Source organism: Carcharhinus amblyrhynchos, chromosome 32 (genome assembly GCF_965287045.1).
Source record: "Carcharhinus amblyrhynchos chromosome 32, sCarAmb.v2.hapA, whole genome shotgun sequence".
Classification (NCBI taxonomy): domain Eukaryota; kingdom Metazoa; phylum Chordata; class Chondrichthyes; order Carcharhiniformes; family Carcharhinidae; genus Carcharhinus; species Carcharhinus amblyrhynchos.
The window spans coordinates 13694868-13713865 of record NC_137355.1 but is presented as its reverse complement, the minus strand read 5'-3'; the positions used below and the strand labels follow the sequence as shown (position 1 = coordinate 13713865).

The 18998-nt window shown below is 47.0% G+C and overlaps 1 protein-coding gene across 1 annotated transcript in view; it reads right to left on the bottom strand.

The window, feature by feature from the left end:
- hcn4 (hyperpolarization activated cyclic nucleotide-gated potassium channel 4) overlaps window positions 1-18998 on the bottom strand; it is a 312987-nt gene that overhangs the window by 74793 nt on the left and 219196 nt on the right. The gene's annotated exons all lie outside the window — the stretch shown is intronic.

Below are 18998 nucleotides of genomic sequence, written 5' to 3'. Positions count from 1 at the left end.
ATCTGGAATTAAGAATCCACTGATGACCATGAAACCATTGTCGGAAAAACCCATCCGGTTCACTAATGTCCTTTAGGGAAGGAAAGCTGCTGTCCTTACCTGGTCTGCCCTACATGTGACTCCAAATCCACAGCAATGTGGTTGACTGTCAACTGCCCTCTGAAATGACGTAGCGAGACACTCAGTTGTATCAATCACTCACCACCACCTTCTCAAGGACAACTAGGGATGGGCAATAAATGCTGGCCAGCCAGCAACACCCATGACCCATGAATGAAAAGAAACTTCACCATCCTACCATATCATGTTACCCCCCAACCTTTAATTCTGGAGGATGTAATCATAGAATCCCTACAGTGCAGGAGGAGGCCATTTGGCCCATTCAGTTAGCGCTGACCACAATCCCACCTAGTTCCTTCCCCCTTAACCCCACCTATTTACCCTGTTAGTCCCCCTGACAGTAAGGGATAATTTAGCACGACTAATCCACTTAACCCGCACCTCTTTGGAGTGTGGGAAGGAACTGGAGCACCCGAAGGAAGCCCACACAGACACCGGCAGAATGTGCAAACTCCGCACAGTCACGCGCCCGCGGCTGGAATTGAACCTGGGTCCCTGGCGCTGTGAGGCAGCAGCGCTAACCATGGTCCCACCACGCTGCCCATGTGTCGAGAATATTGGTCTGGAAGATTTGTGATTGGCGTGATGAATGACTGGAAGGTCACACAGCCCGCATATCAGATATATTAATCTCCAAACTTAAATTCAGCACAGAATGAGGCCATTCAGCCCTTCATGTCTCTTCCAGTCTTTTGAAAGACCTACCCAATTTGGCTCACACCCCTTGATGTTACCTCATAGCATTCCTTTTAAAGTATTTAGTCACGATATAATCTTCCTCCATTTTGGGTTGATCAGAGACAGTGAAGGAAAATGCTTAAAAATGCACGAAGGCATCTTTCCTCCAAAAAAATTGTTAGAGTATTTATCATATGTGTCAAATCAGTTGAGACGCCTGAGGCAAGATTTGAAAATCGTTATTTTCCAAATGTTTAATTTGGCCAGAATCTTTTATCACATTCTTGAATATATTCAATGACTGATCATAGAATCTCTGCAGTTGGGAGGAGGCCATTTGGCCCATCGAGCCTGCACTGACCACAATCACACCCAGGCCTCATTCCTATAACCCCAAGAGCTTTACCTAGGGGAGTTCTAATCCCCTGACACTAAAGGGCAATTTAGCATGGCCAATCCACATAACCTAGACATCTTTGGACACTAGGGGCAATTTATCATGGCCAATTCACATAACCTACACATTTTTGGACACTAGGTGCAATTTATCATGGCCAATCCACCTAACCTACACAGTTTTGGACACTAAGGAGCAATTTAACACGGCCAATCCACCTAATCTGCACATCTTTGGAGTTTGGGAAGAAACCGGAGAACCAGAGGAAACACGGGGAGAATGTACAAACTCCACACAGACAGTGACCCAAGATGGGAATCGAACCTGGCTGCCTGGTGTTGTGAGGCAGCAGTGCTAACCACTGTGACACCGTGCCGCTCCATCATCCACAACCTTTTCTGGGGTAGAGAAATCCAAAGATTCACAACCCTCTGAGTGAAGCAATTTCTTTTGATCTCATTCCTAGCTGCCCGACCCCCGACTCCTGAGACTGTCTCTGAGGTGCAGACTCTGCAGGGAGGGAAAGCATCTCTCAGCGTCTGCCCGATCAACTCCCCTTATACCTCCAAGATGGAGGTCATAAAAGTTCAGTCTACCAGTCCTCACCTCAGGACAAACCGCTCATACCAGAAATCTTCCTCTGGTTGTAGTCTTGCCCAAGGCCTATATTTGCAGCAAGTCTTCCTGACAAGAGATCATTAAAGGGATCATCACAGTACATTGTAAGAGATCGCTCTGGTAGCATACTGGACATGGCTATGGTGCGGTGATAACCATCACAGTTACAGTGAGGTGAGTAAAAGTCACTGTGTGGTTTGGAGGCACCTTTGGTGGATGTTTTCCAAAGATATGCAGGTTAGGTTGATTGGACATGCTAAATTGCCCCTTGGTGTCCCAAGTTATGTGGCGTAGGGAGATTAGTGGGGTAAATACATGAGGCTATGGTGTAAGCCTAGGTACATGGGTGGTACAGTGGCACAATGGTTATCACTGCTGCCTCACAATGGCAGGGACCTGGGTTCAAGCCCAGCCTTGGGTGACTGTCTCTGTGGAGTCTGCATATTCTCCCTGCATCTGTGTGAGTTTCCTCTGGGTGCTCCGGTTTCCTCTCACAATGTGCAGGTTAGGAGGATTCACCACAGTAAATTGTCCCTTAGTGTTCCAAGATGTGTAGATTAGGGAGATTAATTAGCGGAGTAAATTAGTAGGTGGCACAGAGTTAGCACTGTTGCCTCACAGCAGCAGGGACCTGGGTTCGGTCCTGGCTTGAGTCACTGTCTGTGTGGAGTTTGCACATTCTCCCCATGTCTGCGTGGGCTTCCTCCGAGTGCTCCGGTTTCCTCCCATAGTCTGAAAGACATGTTGGTGAGGGGCATTGGCCGTGCTAAATTCTCTACCAGTGTGCCCGAGCGGGCGCCGGAGTGCGGCAACTAGGGGAATTTCACAGTAACTTCATTGCAGTGTTAATTCAAGCCTATTTGTGGAACTTATAGATAAACTTCAAATTTTAAAACAAATGCGTGGGTTTATGAGGATAGGGCCTGGGTGGGATTGTTGTCGGTGCAGACCCGATGGGCTGAATGGCCTCCTTCTGCACTGTAGGGATTCTACGTCCGGTATCTCAACAACCTCGCTCGGGCGTGGCTCGTAAAATCCCGCCCGAGGCCAACGGAGGATTCCGTTCTGTTACCCTCGCCCGCCCCCATTCCAGGGCAGGCGAATTCCGGCCTAGGTGCCGGAAGCAGATACACTACAATTACAAGGTGACCGTCTTGGCAGAGCAAACGATTAAATTTGATAACACTCAGGGTCGGGCTGGTAAAATGTCACGGCGGTTTTGTTGTGCTGTGTAACCGCGAGCCACAGGGAGCGCTGCATCACCTCATCGGCATGGCAACTGCCCTTTTAATCAGGTGCCAGGATGATTAGGGCCAGGAGCCATTAGCTTCGTCAGCGACGCCTCCCAAGGTGCCGGTCTCTGGGTCAGACCCAGCGACAGGAAAGCTGCTGTGAGTGTCCGTGAATCACTCGTCGCCCGGGAAACCATGCAGGTACCACAAAGACCAGTCATCGAAAGATGGGCTCCCGAGCTTTCGATATTTCTCAGAAGATATAGGGAGAGATTCCGCCCCCCCCGGTCAAATAAACAGCCTCAGACGAAATTTAGTTCGCCAATTGGAACATAAGGATTTACAAACCTTGCCTCGGGCATCCCAAATTACTTGACCCTACACTGCAAAAATTCTTGCGTGCGTTTTTCTCCACTCTCTGGTCAACTTGAGGATGGAGTAAGATTATGTAGTGATTATATATGTCAGAAAAAAACAATGCCAGGTTTATGGGGTAACAGCAGGGATCTGAAACTAATTGCAGAGCTCTTTCCAACAATTGGAAGCGACATGGAATCAGAGAATCCCTGCAGTGCAGGAGGAGGCCATTCGGCCCACTGAGTCTGCACCAACCACCCAGCCTCTATCCCCATAACCTCATGCACCTATCCTAGCTCGTCCCCCAGCACGAAGGGGCAATTTAGCGTGGACAATTCACCTAACCCGCACATCCTTGGACAGACACGATGGGCTGAATGGCTTCCTTCCGTGCTGCGTTCGAATTTCCCATGCCTGATAATGACTTATCACTCATTAATCAAGCAATGGGGCGGCACGGTGGCGCAGTGGTTAGCGCTGCTGCCTCACAGCGCCAGGGACCCGGGTTCGATTCCCGGCTTGGGTTGCTGTCTGTGTGGAGTCTGCACCTCCTTCCCGTGCCTGCGTGGGTTTCCTCCGGATGCTCCGGTTTGCACTGGACTAGTAAACCACAAATGCTCTGCGGACCCGGGTTCAAATCCCATCACAGCAGATCATAAAACTTGAATTCAATAAAGATCTGGAATTAAAACTCTAACAATGAACATGACCATTGTTGACTGTCGGAAAAACCCATCTGGTTTCCTCCTTTAGGGAAGGAAATCTGCCGTCCTTGCCTGGTCTGGCCTACATGTGACTCCAGACCCACAGCAATGCTCTCTGAAATGACCAAAATGGCCTCTCAGTTCAAGGGCAATTAGGGATGGGCAACAAATAGAATCCCTACACTACAAAAGGAAGCCATTCAGCGCATCAACAACAATCCCACCCAGGCCCTAACACTGTAACCTTATGTATTTACCCTGCTAGTCCCCCTGAGACAAAGGGCAATTTAGCCTGGCCAATCAACCTACATCATTGGACTATGGGAGGAAACCCAGACAGACATGGGGAGAATGTGCAAACCCTATGTTGGCCTAGCCAGCCCTGCTTACATCCCATGAAAGAATAATTTTTTTAGAAATTGTCTGCCTGTGCAGGGCCCTCAGGGTGGGTTTTGAAAAAGAATTCTCATGATTCAGTCAGCAGCAGAATGGATCAAGTGGCCATTTATCTCCTTGCGATCTGAGGAATCTTATGGAATCCACAGTGCAGGAGGAGGCCATTCGGCCCATCGAGTCTGCACCGACAACAATCCCACCCAGTACCTACTCCTGTAACCTCGCACATTTACTCTCCTAATCCCCCTGACAGCAAGAGGCAATTTAACACGGCCAGTCAACCTAACCCGCACATCTTTGGAGCGTGGGAGGGAACCGGAGCACCCACAGGAAACTTACGCAGACACAAGGCGAACTCCACATAGGAAGCCGGAAATCGAGCTCGAGTCCCTGGTGCTGTGAGGCAGCCGTGCTAACCACTGTGCCACCCAAACAACAACTCACCACAATTTTTTGGCTCTCGAAGCAGCTCTTGAGGGCATGAATGCTGTTGTGTAAAGAGCTATCCAATTAGTCTTTCCTCTAGTCCCTGCCAAATGTTTAGGTAGAATTCCAACTTCCACTGCAAAGCTATGGCTGAATCTGCTTCCGCCACCCTTTCAGTCGATGCAATCCAAACCATAGCTTGTTACATATACAAGGAAGACAGATTTTCACTGAATGCCTTTTATGATGATCCAAAGTGCCTTTGCAGCCAATGACATGCTATCAAAGTGCAGGCACAGTTACATTGTGAAAAGACATAAGAACATAAGAAATAGGAGCAGGAGTAGGCCATCCAGCCCCTCGAGCCTGTCCCGCCATCCAATAAGATCATGGATCAGTACCACTTTCCCGCTTTCTCGCCATAACCCTTAATTCCCCTGTCTATCAGAAACCTATCTACCCATGACTTAAATATATTCAGCGAGGTAGCCTCCACCACTTCAACGGGCAGAGAATTCCAGAGATTCACCACCCTTTGAGTGAAGAAGTTCCTCCTCAACTCCATTCTAAACTGCTCCCCCCTTATTTTGAGGCTGTGCCCTCTAGTTCTGCTATCCTTTCTAAGCGGGAAGAATCTCTCTACCTCTACCCTATCTATCCCCTTCATTATCTTATACGTCTCTATAAGATCCCCCCTCAGCCTTCTAAACTCTAACGAGTACAGACCCAGTCTATTCAATCTCTTCTCATAGGCTAACCCCCTCATCTCCTGTATCAGCCGAGTGAACCTTCTCTGCACTCCCTCCAAGGCCAATATATCCTTCCACAAATGCGGCGACCAAAACTGCACACAGTACCCCAGTTGCGGCCTCACCAGTGCCCTGTACAGTTGCAGCAAGACCTCCTGCTTTTATATTCTATCCTCCTCGCTATAAAGGCCAACATCCCATTCGCCTTCTTGATCATCTGCTGCACCTGCAGACTGGGTTTTTGCGACTCGTGCACAAGGACCCCCAGGTCCCTCTGCACCGTAGCATGCTGCAGCTTTTCGCCTTTTAAATAATAATCCCTCCTACTATTATTTCTACCAAAGTGGATAACCTCACAGGTTGAAAGACACAGCAACACATTTGCACGCACCAATGGCGTAGTGGAGTTAGCATCCCTGCCTCTGAGCCTGAAGCTCCGGGTTTGAGTCCCACCCCAGGACTTGACAACCAAGGAAGGTGTGTTCATGACACAGCCACACATGTTGACTGTCAACCTGCAAAATCCTTCCAAACACTCCAACAGTTGGCAGTAAGAGCGGGAGAGACTCCTGGTCAGCTATCCTTGATATGGAGTGCCCCCACTCCCCCAAGCTTTAAACCCCCTGGCGACAGACTAGCACCCTGTTCCAGCTGCAACTTGTTATGGGATCAGGTGAAACTCTGCCTTATGCACCATTTGATGCGGGAAGAGAAACAACTTTTTTGTTAAATTATTCATTCATGGGACACGGACGTCGCTGGCTGGCCAGCATCTATTGCACATCCTTAGTTGCCCATGGAGGGCAGACACATGGCTGTGGATCTGGAGTCAGGACGGGAGATTTCCTTCCCTAAAGGAGGGGACCAGATGGGTTTTTCTGACAATCGGCAATAGTTTCATGGTCATCAGTAGATTCTTAATTCCAGATTTTTTTTTATTGAATTCATATTTCACCACCTGCCTTGGCAGGATTTGAACCCGGGTCCCCAGAACATTAGCGGAGTTTCTGGATTAATGGCCAAGCAATAATACCACTAGGCCATGGACTCCCCAGTATGGAAAAGTAGGAAACATGCACACATCAAGCTCTCACAACAACAATGTGATGATAATCTGTTTCTTTACAATGTTGTTTGAGGGGCAAGTATTGGCCAAGACATTGGAAATAATACCACCCCGCCCCCGATCTTTTACAGTCATTTACCAGACAACAGACCAGGCTAGGTTTTGGTTCACTGATTCAACACTAACATGGTATCTCTGACAGTACAGCACTCTTTCAACACTGCTCTGGAGTGTCAGCCTTGATTTGCCCAGGGCTCAGACCCTCAACCTTCTAACCCAGAGGTTAGAGAGCTACCCATTATGCCATGGCTGATACATATTTACTGGAACAACTCCTGTGATATGGTCTCTCTTTCTATACAATGGTTGGAAACTATATGGTGGGGTAAACACATTGCTGCAAATCCATCGAAAATGAATGTGCCGATATAATTTTTGGGAAGAAACTGCAGATCGTTATTTTGCTGTTATCCATGTTAGCCCCAACGTGAGAACATCAGCATAGGTCCTCACAGCCCTCCGCATATTAGATTAAAAAGATTCCTGCCCCATCAGTATCGCCACCAGTTGACACACTTTTTATGTCAACGTTTACCATTGAAAAATCCCGAGGTGATCATTACTGGCACAGTGGTTAGCACTGCTGCCTCACAGCACCAGCGACCTGGGTTCAATTCCCAGCTTGGGTCGCTGTCTGTGCAGAGTTTGCACATTCTCCCCATGTCTGCAGGGGGTTTCCTTGGGGAGCTCCGATTCCCTCTCACAGTCCAAAGACATGTAGGTCAGATGGATTGGCCATACTAAATTACTCCTTACTGTCCCAAAGTGTGCAGTTTAGATGGATTGGTCATGCTAAATTGCCCCTTAATAAAAAGATGTGGAGGTTAGATGAATTGGCCATGCTAAATTGTCCCTTAGTGTCCAAAGATGCTCTGGTTAGTTGGATTGGCCATGCTAAATTGCCCCTTGGTTAGTGTAAGGGGGATTAATAGGGTAAATATGTGGGGCTGCGAGGATAGGGCCTGCGTAGGATTGTTGTAGCTTCAGGGTTGATGGGTCGAATGGCCTCCTTCTGCACTATGATTGTAATCGGGATTTTCAATGTAAACAGGATTGAGTGATTCTGTAGTAGCAGACTGAGTCCACCAGGTGGCAGTGTGACCTCTGGAAACCATGAGCAATGCCACGGGTGATCTGCTGAAGCCCCCCACGGAAACGAAGGGCAAAGTGTGGCAAAAACAATCTTCCTGCAATTATTAAAGCGGAAATGGAATCAAAACAACAAATGATGCAAATACTCAGTGGAAGGAGAACAACAGAGATGGAGAGACTTTCCAGCCTTCCTGTCAAGCCTTCCAGTCCCGCTGAAGTTGATGCCTTGCGGCCAGATCCCTGGCAGTAGGGCCAGTGAGCCACGCAAAAGCCCATAGACTTTGGCAGCGCAGGAAGATCCTGCTGGTGGCCAATGGCTTGCTCCTGCCAAGTGGCCAGAAGATTATGGCCGATGTTTTGAGTCCAATATGACACTTCCAGAACTGATTGATGAAATGGCCCTCAGCAAGATCAACAAAAAGGGAAACTGAAAAGGAAACTACGATTTTATCTAATAGCATTTCACCCAATGTGAAGAATAGCTTTACGTTTATTTATTAGTGTCACAAGTAGACTTACATTAACACTGCAATGAAGTTACTGTGAAAATCCCCTGGTTGCTACACTCTGGCGCCTGTTCAGGTACACTGAGGAAGAATTTAGCACGGCCAATGCACCTAACCAGCACGTCTTTTAGACTGTGGGAGAAAACTGGAGCGCCAGAGGAAACCCACGCAGACACTGGGAGAACATGCAGACTCCGCACAGACAGTCACTCAAGCCGGGAATCGAACCTGGGTCCCTGGCACTGTGAGATAGCAGTGCTAACCATTGTACCACCATGCCACCCCCGGCAAGAAAATCCCTTATTTGCCACACTCTGGCACCTGTTCAAATATACTGAGGGAGAATTTAAAGTTTATTTATTAGAGTCACAAGCAGGTTTACATTAACACTGCAATGGAGTTACTGTGAAAGTCCCCTAGTCACCACACTCTGGCACCTGTTTAGGTACAGAGGGAAAATTTAAAGCTTGAGGTTTATTTATTTGTGTCACAAGTAGGCTTACATTAACACTGCAATGAAGTTACTGTGAAAATCCCCGGGTTGCCACACCCTGGTGCCTGTTCGGGTAAACTGAGGGAGAATTTGGCATGGCCAATACACTTAAACAGTACGTCTTTCAGACTGTGGGAGGAAACCGGAGCACCCAAAGGAAACCCACGCAGACATGGGAAGAACATGCAGACTCCGAACAGACAGTGACCCAAGCCCAGAATTGAACCCAGGTCCCTGGCACTGTGAGCCAGCAGCTCTAACCACTGTGCCACCATGTCACCCACAATATTTGATTAAAAAAAGTGAAATATTTTGTCTTTAAGTTAACGTCCTTGACCTGACTGAACATTCACAAGGTGAATGATCTCATTCCGAGAAAACCAGTTCCAACAAAAATCAATTGGAAAGTTTAGTGTAATTCTCTACATTCTGGTGAGAGATTTAATAAGATATTTTCAGTTGTGAGTGGGACCAAAGTCAATAGCTTCCTGCGCTGTACGTCATAAACCTAATTATAAGCAAGCTCGTATTCTGGTTGTGGATCATCTCAATACTATCCACCTTGTCTCACTGCAGGAATGTGCAACCTCACCAAGTGCACTGTCACTTCAGCCCAGAACTGCACCCATGTATCTCCCACCAGCAAGTTTTGTCCTTGTATTCGCTAATTCATCTCTGGGTTTTCTAAAGGGCTTTACCCTTTGCTTGCTCCCCACCCTTCCCTTCCCTTATACTCATTTCCAGACTTGTATATCCACTCAGATGTTCCTAGTCTCATGCATGCCCGTCCACCATCGGCAAGGCGCAAGTCAGACATGTGACTCCCTGGATGAGTGCAGCTCCAACAACACTCAAGAATCCAAAGATGTGCTGGTTAGGTGGATTGGCCATGCTAAACTGACCTTAGTGCCAGGGGATGAGCAGAGGAAATATGCGGGGTTACGGGAAAATGGCCTGGGTGGGATTGTGGTTGGTGCAGACTTGATGGGCTAAGTGGCCTCCTTGTGCACTGTAGGGATTGTATGTTTCTAGGAAGCTTGATGTGGAGGTGCCGGTGTTGGACTGGGGTAAACACAGTAAGAAGTCTCACAACACCAGGTTAAAGTCCATTTGGAAGTCCATCTATCCAGATAAACCTGTTGGTCTATGAAGCTTGGCAGCAACTAGGGCAAAGCAACTCACTTGATTCACATCCCATCCACGACCTTCAACATTCACTCCTGATGCACGTTAGCAGCAGAGTATGCAACCTACAGGCTGTGATGCCTGCGTGGGTTTCCTCTGGTGGTCCGGTTTCCTCCCACAATCTGAAAGGTGTGCTGGTGAGATGCATTTGCCATGCGACTTCTGTGATGGTACTTCTAAACCTATGACCACTGCCACCCAGAAGATTGAAGGCAGCAGATACATGGGAACCACCTGCAAGTTCTCCCCCCAGCCGCACACCATTTTGGCTTGGGGATATATCGGCGTCATCTCAATGTCACTGAGTTCAAACCCTCCCTAAAGGTACTGTGGGCGTATCTACACCAGATGGTCTGCAGCTCACCACCAACTTCCCAGAGGAACAGGCAATAAATGCATCCCATAAAAAGTAAATAAAAAACAAGTGTGGGAAAGGGGGATCGATGAGAGGAATAGAGATATACAGAGCTCGGAAATAGGCCCTTTGGCCCAACCCGTCCATGCCAACCAGGTTTCCTCAACTGAACTAGTCCCATTTGCCCGAGTTTGGCCCATATCCCTGTAAACCCCATCCGTGTACCTGTCTTTTAAATGTTGTAATTGTCCTCACCTCTACCACCTCCTCTGGCAGCTCATTCCATACACATACCACCCTCTGTGTGAAACAGTTGTCCCTCAGGTTCCTTTTAAATCTCACTCTCACCTTAAACCTATGCCCCCTTAGTTTTGGACTCCCCTACCCTGGGGGGAAAAGACCTTGACTATTCACCTTATCCACGCCCCTCATGATTTTATAAACTTCGATAAGGTCACTCCGCGTCTTCCTACACGCTAGGGAAAAATGTCCTAGCCTTTCCAGCCCCTCCTTATAATTCACATCTTCCAGTCCCGGGAACATCCTTGTAAATCCTGTTGCACTCTTTCCAGTTTAATAACATCCTTCCTGTATCAGAGTGACCAGAATTGTACTCAGTCCAAATATGGCCTTACCAATGTTTTGTACAGTTGTAACACAATGCCCTACCTCCTGTGCCCAATGCTCTGACTGGTTGGATAGCATTTCAAAAGAACTGGCACAGGTCAGGTAGGCTGAATGAACCTGAACATCTTTGGACACTGAGGGGCAATTTAGCATGGCCAATCCACCTAACCTAGACATCTTTGGACACTAAAGGACATTTTGGCATGGCCAATCCACCTAACTGACTCATCTTTGGACACAAAAGGGCAATTTAACATGGCAATCTCCCTAATCTGCACATCTTTGGACACTAAGGGGTAATTTAGCATGGCCAATCCACCTAACCTACACATCTTTGGACACTAAGGGACATTTTGGCATGGCCAATCCACCTAACCTACACGTCTTTGGACACTAAAGGGCAATTTAACATGGTTAATCTCCTTAATCTGCACATCTTTGGACACTAAGGGGCAATCTAACATGGCCAATCCACCTAACCTTCACATCTTTGGACAGAGAGGGGCAATTTAGCATGACTAATCTACCTAACCTAGACACCTTTGGACACTAAAGGACATTTTGGCATGGCCAATCCACCTAACCTAGATATCTTTGGACACTAAAGGACATTTTGGCATGGCCAATCCGCCTAACCTACACGTCTTTGGACACAAAGCAGCAATTTAGCATAACTAATCCACCTAACCAACACATCTTTGGACACTGAGGGGCAAGTTAGCATGGCCAATCAATCTAACCTGCACATTACACACTTTCCCTCAGCATTAGAGATATTGAAAGGTGAATTCTAATATGGAGACTGGGCACTGGAGTAAATGATGTCTGATCTGGCACAAAGATCAAACATTCCTGTCCCTGGAGTGAGTGTTGGATCTGTTGCTTTAGTGTGAATGTAAGTTACACTGTCCCAAGGTATATTACAATTTTCAATAGAACAAAACCCACTTCACCTTCCTACAAAAGCAGGCAGTGTCATTTGATGGAGATTTTCTACAAGAGCCACTCAGAAAGCAAATGTTTTTGACAGCTGCATATAGATGCTACAAGTATCAAAGGTGGATTTTCACAGAATCTGAGATTAAAGACCAGGAAATCCTTTCATCAACATTGTAGACAGGTGATAAGGATGTTGTAGTGATCCTGAGGTCTGGCTCTTTAAGGCAGTACAGGAGAAAAGGATCAGCTAGCTTAAGGAACCAATGGGAAATGAGAGTGAGTGATCACCCCAGAGAGTAGATGCCTCTCTGGGGCAGAATGCATCTGAAAGCCATGTAGTAAGGACTAAAACAGCCAGGCAGACCGCTCCAAGGCAGCCCAGGGCTGCAAATCCCTGTATAAAGGTCAGAGTCCACTGATAAATCTCGACAGTTGCAGAAGGGTAAAGTTAAATGATGATGCCAGTAAAAAAGATGCTTCAGTCCATAGAATCCCCACAGTGCAAAAGGAGGCCATTCTGCCCATTGGGTCTGCGCTGACTCTCCAACAGAGCGTCCCACCCAGACCCTCCCCTCTACCCGAACCCCATAATGCTGCACATTGAAAATGTTTAATCTACCTAATCTACACACCTTTGGACACTAAGGGCCAATTTACCATGGCCAATCCACCCAACCTATACATCATTGGAAACTGAGGGGCAATTTAGTATGGCCAAGCCACCTAACCGGTGCAGCTTTGAACACTGGGTAGCACAGTGGCAAGCACTGCTGCGTCACAGCACCAGGGACCCGGGTTCGATTCCCGGCTTGGGTGACTGTGCGGATTCTGCATGTTCTCGCTGTGTCTGCATGGGTGCTCTTGTTTCCTCCACAGTCTGAATGATGCACTGGTTAGATGCATGGGTGGGCTAAATCCTCCCTCAGTGTACCCGGACAGGCGCTACAGTGTGGTGGCTAGGGGATTTTCATAGTAACTTCATTGCAGTGTTATTGTAAGCCTACTTGTAATTAATAAATAAATAAAATAACTAAAGGGCAATTTAGCATGGCCAATCAACCTAACCTACACATCTTTGGACTGTGGAAGACACCCAGAAGAAACCCATGCAGACATGGGGAGAACATGCAAACTCCACAGAGACAGTCACCCAAGGGCAGAATCGAACCCAGATCCTTCTCGCTGAGAGGCAGCCTTGCTATCCATTGTGCTGCCTATACGTTAAGTCAAAATCTCCAGCCCTCAGTTTTTCCCCATTAACTTAAGGATGTTGGGTCGTGCCTTATGATTCCAGGATTTTCAGATGGTGAAATAAACCTATTCCCAAGTGCCACACACACAGAGATGGTGGAGGATAAGCGAGGAGGTGAAATCGATCATCTGTCAAATATAAATTCAGATGGATTAACAATAATTCCAGTGCACTGATTAGATTACTCATCTATCTGAGAAAATAATGGAAACTATGGCTTAATTGCTGTTTATGTGTAAATGCTGCTGTCCTTTGCAAGATGATAATGATGAGATGTTCTCAGAAAGAAGTAATGTCAGGTCTAATTAAGGACAATGTAACTCTCCGGATGTCTCCGTGGCTGTATGCGTTAAGCTGTTGAGCCTGATGATTCCAGGTTGGATTCCCCAGTCTGTTCTGGAGTTAGAGCTATACAATTCCAGCAATGCAGAAGGATTCCATCCTGGAATCATGAGCCTGCACCAACAACAATCCCGTTCAGGCCCTATCCCCATAACCCCACATATTTACCCTGCTAGTGCCCCTGACACTAAGGGGCAATTTAGCATGGCCGATCCACTTAACCCGCACATCTTTGGACACTAAGGGGCAATTTAGCACGGCCAAACCCCCTAACCTACACATCTTTGGATAGTTAAGGGGCAATTTAGCGTGGCCAATCCCCCAACCTACACATCTTTGGATACTAAGGGGCAATTTAGCATGGCCAATCCACTCAACCTGCACAGCTTTGGACAATAAGGGGCAATTTAGCATGGCCAATCTGTCCAACCTGCACATCTTTGGACTGTGGGATGCAACCAGAGTGCATCAAGTGGTTTCCACCTAGGCAGAGGTGAGACTGCCACAAATGCCCACTCCAACTCTTGGAGAAGGAAGTGATGGTGGGGGCGGGGGTAGTTAAAATTGTCCTGAATTTCTGCACCCCATTGTGATCCAGCAAGGTGAGTTTGAAATATCTGGAGTGTGTAAGGGCAGAATTGCGGGTGAGCTGTGAACCACTCGTGGTGACCCACAGGTGTACTGGCAACAGAGAGTGGCAGCGAATGGTGCAGGTTCTGATGATGCTGTTGGCACATTTTTCATTACACAGCAGCTAGGATATTTGTCTTGACGAGGTTCATTTTCTGTGACAGAGTCTACAGAACCAGCAGGGGGAGCTTACTTACAGAAGCATCGGGCAAGTAATTAGTGACTGACAACTTCTGCCTGCTTAGAGGAATTGCCGGAATCTTTTAAAAATCCTTTCATAAGATGTGTACGTCGCTGGTTAGGCCAAGGCTTTATTGCCCATCCTAAACGGCCCTTGAGAAGATGGCAGTGAGCCACTTTCTTCAGCCGCCGCAGTCATTGTGCTGTAGGTACACCCACAGCATTTTGAAGAGAGGGAGTTCCTGGACTTTGACCCAGCGACAAGTGAAGGAATAACGAGCGGGTTTAATTCTTGTGATCACACACCACACTCTTGCCCTTGTGCTTTCTAGCTGATGGTGACACAGTGGTTAGCACTGCTGCCTCACGACGCCAGGGATCCAGGTTTGATTCCCTGCTTGGACCACTGTCTGTGTGGAGTCTGCACATTCTCCCCGTGTCTGCGTGGGTTTCCTCCAGCTGCTCCGGTTTCCTCCCACAGTCCGAAAGACGTGCTGGCTAGGTGCATTGGCCGTGCTAAATTCTCCCTCAGCAGCTAGGGGACTTTCACAGTAACTTCATTACAGTGTTAACATAAGCCTACGAATAAATAAACTTCAAAATTCTCCCTTAGTGTACCCGAACAGGCACGAGAGTGGGGCGATTAGGGGATTCCTAGTAAGAAGTCTCACAACACCAGGTTAAAGTCCAACAGGTTTATTTGGAATCACGAGCTTTCAGAGTGCTGCTCACCTGATGAAGGAGCAGCACTCCAAAAGCCTGTGATACCAAATAAACCTGTTGGACTTTAACCTAGAGACCTCTTATTGTGCCTACCCCAATCCAACGCCGGCATCTCCACATTAGGGATTCATTTCAGTGGTAATGTAAGCCAATTTGTGATGCTAATAAATAAAATTTAAAACTTAAAGTGCTGCCTGCCACTGGGAATGCAAAATATACATCCACAAATTTGCTGTTTCAGAAAATGCCTAGTGCATTTTGGCCCAAAACAACTCAACAATCTGTCATCCCACAGCTAATATACAATAACAACTTACACTTATATAGCACCTTTACTGTTACGTTATGTCCCGAGGTGTTTCACAGGGGTGTCATACAACAAATTTGGACGCTCAGCAGCATAAGGAGATATTAGGTCAGATGATCAAAAGCTTGGTCAAAGAGATTGGCTTTAAGGATTGTCTTCAAGGTGAGATAGAGAGGTGAGATGTGAGAGGGAATTCCAGAGCTTAGCGTGCTGGTAACTCAAGACATGAATAATAAAGTATAGTAAATATAATTAACCATTGCAGGTTAGACATACTCTCACAAACAATGCACCTGGTGAGCTATCCATCTTAAAGATAAATGTCACCACAGTACCTTGCCAGGAATCTTGTCACTGATCCGCAGACTGCATTGTTTCTCAAGTGAGATTGAGTAAATTTTCAATGATAGAGTTACGTTTTATTGATGTAATGCCTGATTAAAGAATCCCTACAGTGCTGAAGGAAGCCATTTTGCCCATTAAGCCTGTACTGACAACAATCCCATCCCATAACCCCACGTATTTACCCTTCTAATCCTCCTGACAGTATGGGTCAATTTATCATGACCAATCCACTTAACCTGCACATCTTTGGAGACTAAAGGGCAATTTAGCATGACCAATCCACCTAACCTGCAAATCCTTGGACACTAAGGGGCAATTTAGCATGGCCAATCCACCTAACCTACACATCTTTGGACACTAAGAGGCAATTTAGCATGGCCAATCCACCTAACCTGTACGTCATTGGACACTAAAGGGCAATTTAGCATAGCCAGTCCACCTAACCTGCATATCTTTGGACACTGAGGGGCAATTTAGTATGACCAATCTTCTTAACCTACACATCTTTGGAGTGGATTGACCATGACTAAATAGCTTCTTAGTGTTTGAAGATATGCAGATTAGATGGATTCTCCATGGTAAATACGTGTATAGTTATGGAGATAAGGCAGAGATGTGGGCCCGGGTGGAATGTTCTTTCGGAGGGTCAGCACAGACTCAATGGGCTGAGTATCCTCCTGCACAGTAGGGAAGAAAGCCACGCAGACACGGGGAGAACATGCAACTCTGCACAGGCAGTGATCCCACCTGGGAATCGAACTCGAGCCCCTCGCACTGTGAGGCAGCAGTGCTAACCACTGTGCTACCGTGCCGCCCAAGGCATGGTGTTACCATGCATCTGTTGTCCTAGTCCTTCTAAGTGGCAGAGGGTTTGGCAGGTGCTGTCCAAGGAACCTTGGTGATTGGTTGGTTAAACAGCTCCTCAGCTAGGGGAGGCGATGGCTTTGTGGGACTATAACTAGACTGTTAATCCAGAAATGTTTTGGGGACCTGGGTTCGAAACCTGCCATGGCAGATGGTGGAATTTGAATTCAATAAAAAATATCTGGAATTAAGATGACTGTGAAACCAGTGTCGATTGTCGGAAAAACCCAACCTGTTCACTCATGTCCTGTGGGGAAGGAAATCTGCCATCCTTACCTGGTCTGGCCTATATATGACTCCAGGCCCTATCCCCACAATCCCCATACATTTATCTCACTAATCCCTCTAGTCTACAAATCCTGGAACACTAAGGGTCAATTTAGCAAGGCTATTCGACCTAACCTGCACATCTTTGGACTGTGGAAGGAAACCGAAGCAGACACGGGGAGAATGTGCAAACTCCACACAGACAGTGAACCAGGGATCAAACCCCGAGTCCCTGGCGTTGTGAGGCAGCGGTGCTAATCACTGTGCCAGCCATTGTACTTTGTCGTTCAAACAAATTGTAAATGAAGGAGAAAAGTCAAAATGATTTCATTTTTCCTCATTGAAGAGTCAGCTCTTTAACAATGGAGAAGATTTTGACAATAGTTTCGCTGTAGCTTCCTCCCAAGCATGGCTGAGTAGAGAGGGGCAGCTGGAGCAATGGCCGCCTGGTGCTTGACATGTGACAGGGGTCAGCAACCCTGTCGCTTTGCCAAGCTGTTCAAACGTTAATGACCGCAGCCCACCACAGCACAAAGGGAGCATTCCTTTGAACTTTGACCTCCTCAAGCCACAACGCAGTGTCAGCACTGCTCACTTTCCACTGCGTTCCACCCGTTGTCATTATGAGGGACGAAAGTAGGGAATGTGCAGAGTGCCTACTGTACGGCTGCCGTAGAGTAGGGTTACAAATCACATTGTTGGTCTCCTTAGGACTCAGATTCTCTGTGAGATGTAAGCCCAAGATGGCGAGCACAAGGTCAGCACTGAATGAAATACCTCCATTCAATAAAGGTAAAGTTTATTTATTAGTCACGAGTAAAGCTTACATTAACACTGCAATAAACTTATTGTGAAATTCCCCTAGTCGCCGCACTGTTCGGGTCAATGCACCCTGACCAGCGCATTTTTCAGACTGTGGGAGGAAACCGGAGCACCTGGAGGAAACCCATGCAGACATGGGGAGAATGTGCAAACTCCACACAGACAGTGACCCAAGCTGGGAATCGAACCCGGCCCCTGGCTCTGTGAAGTAGCAGTGCTAACCACTGCGCCACCATGCCACCCAATAGCCTGGTGACCAGCATTGAACTTAGAAAATTGATCACTCAAACAAGCCTCCCACCCACTGACTCCGTCTACACTTCCCGTTATCTTGGAAAAGTAGCCAAAATGACTAAGGATCCCACGCACCCCGAACATTCTCTCTTCCACCTTCTTCCATTAGGAAAAAGATACAAAAATCTGAGGTCGTGTACCAACCCACTCAAGAACAGCTTCTTTCCTGCTGTTGTCAGACTTTTGAACAGACCTGCCACACTTTAAGTTGATCTTTCTCTATACCCAGCTACGACCCGGCATCAGTGCGAACCACTGTGCCTCACACCATGAAAGAATAAAGAAAAATGATGTAATATATCCACACTGACACAGGGAGAACGTGCAAACACCACACAGTCACCCAAGGCTGGGTCCCCGACACCGTAAGACAGCAGTGCTGACCATTGAGCCACAACAATTTATACTGCACAAAAAGAGAGCGCCGATGGGTTGGCAGGTGGAAACGATTTGTAGAGACGTTGCCATGGAGAATGCACCAGGGAACGATTAACTGCCAATCCTCTATTGAAATTCAAACCAGGCAGGTCGACTCTGATTGGTTCAGGCATCGCCATGGGGAATGAAGTAGGGAATGGCTGTTCCCCAAGGTTTTGTTCAGTTGAAAAAGGCAATTTCTCAGCAACCGTAGCATATACATATATGTACAATATGTATCTGTATATATAATATTGAATTCCCCACGTTCTCGACTGAATAATATTTCAAAGCAAAACTTCATTGTAATCATTAAGCTTTCAGTTAAGCACCATCATCGATCAACAATGCAGAACACAAGTAAATTCATCCAAAGTTAAATGACAACATGCTTCTATTGAGTTAGCGAGTGTTGTGTTGGACACAAATAGCTTGGGGCGGTTTAAAAAAGAGCAACATAATCACTGAGTTCGGGTGACACACCTAAGTATTCTCACAGCTTATTACAAGAATGGAGCCCTCGATTAGATTTCAGCCTTGTATTCACTCTCGGGT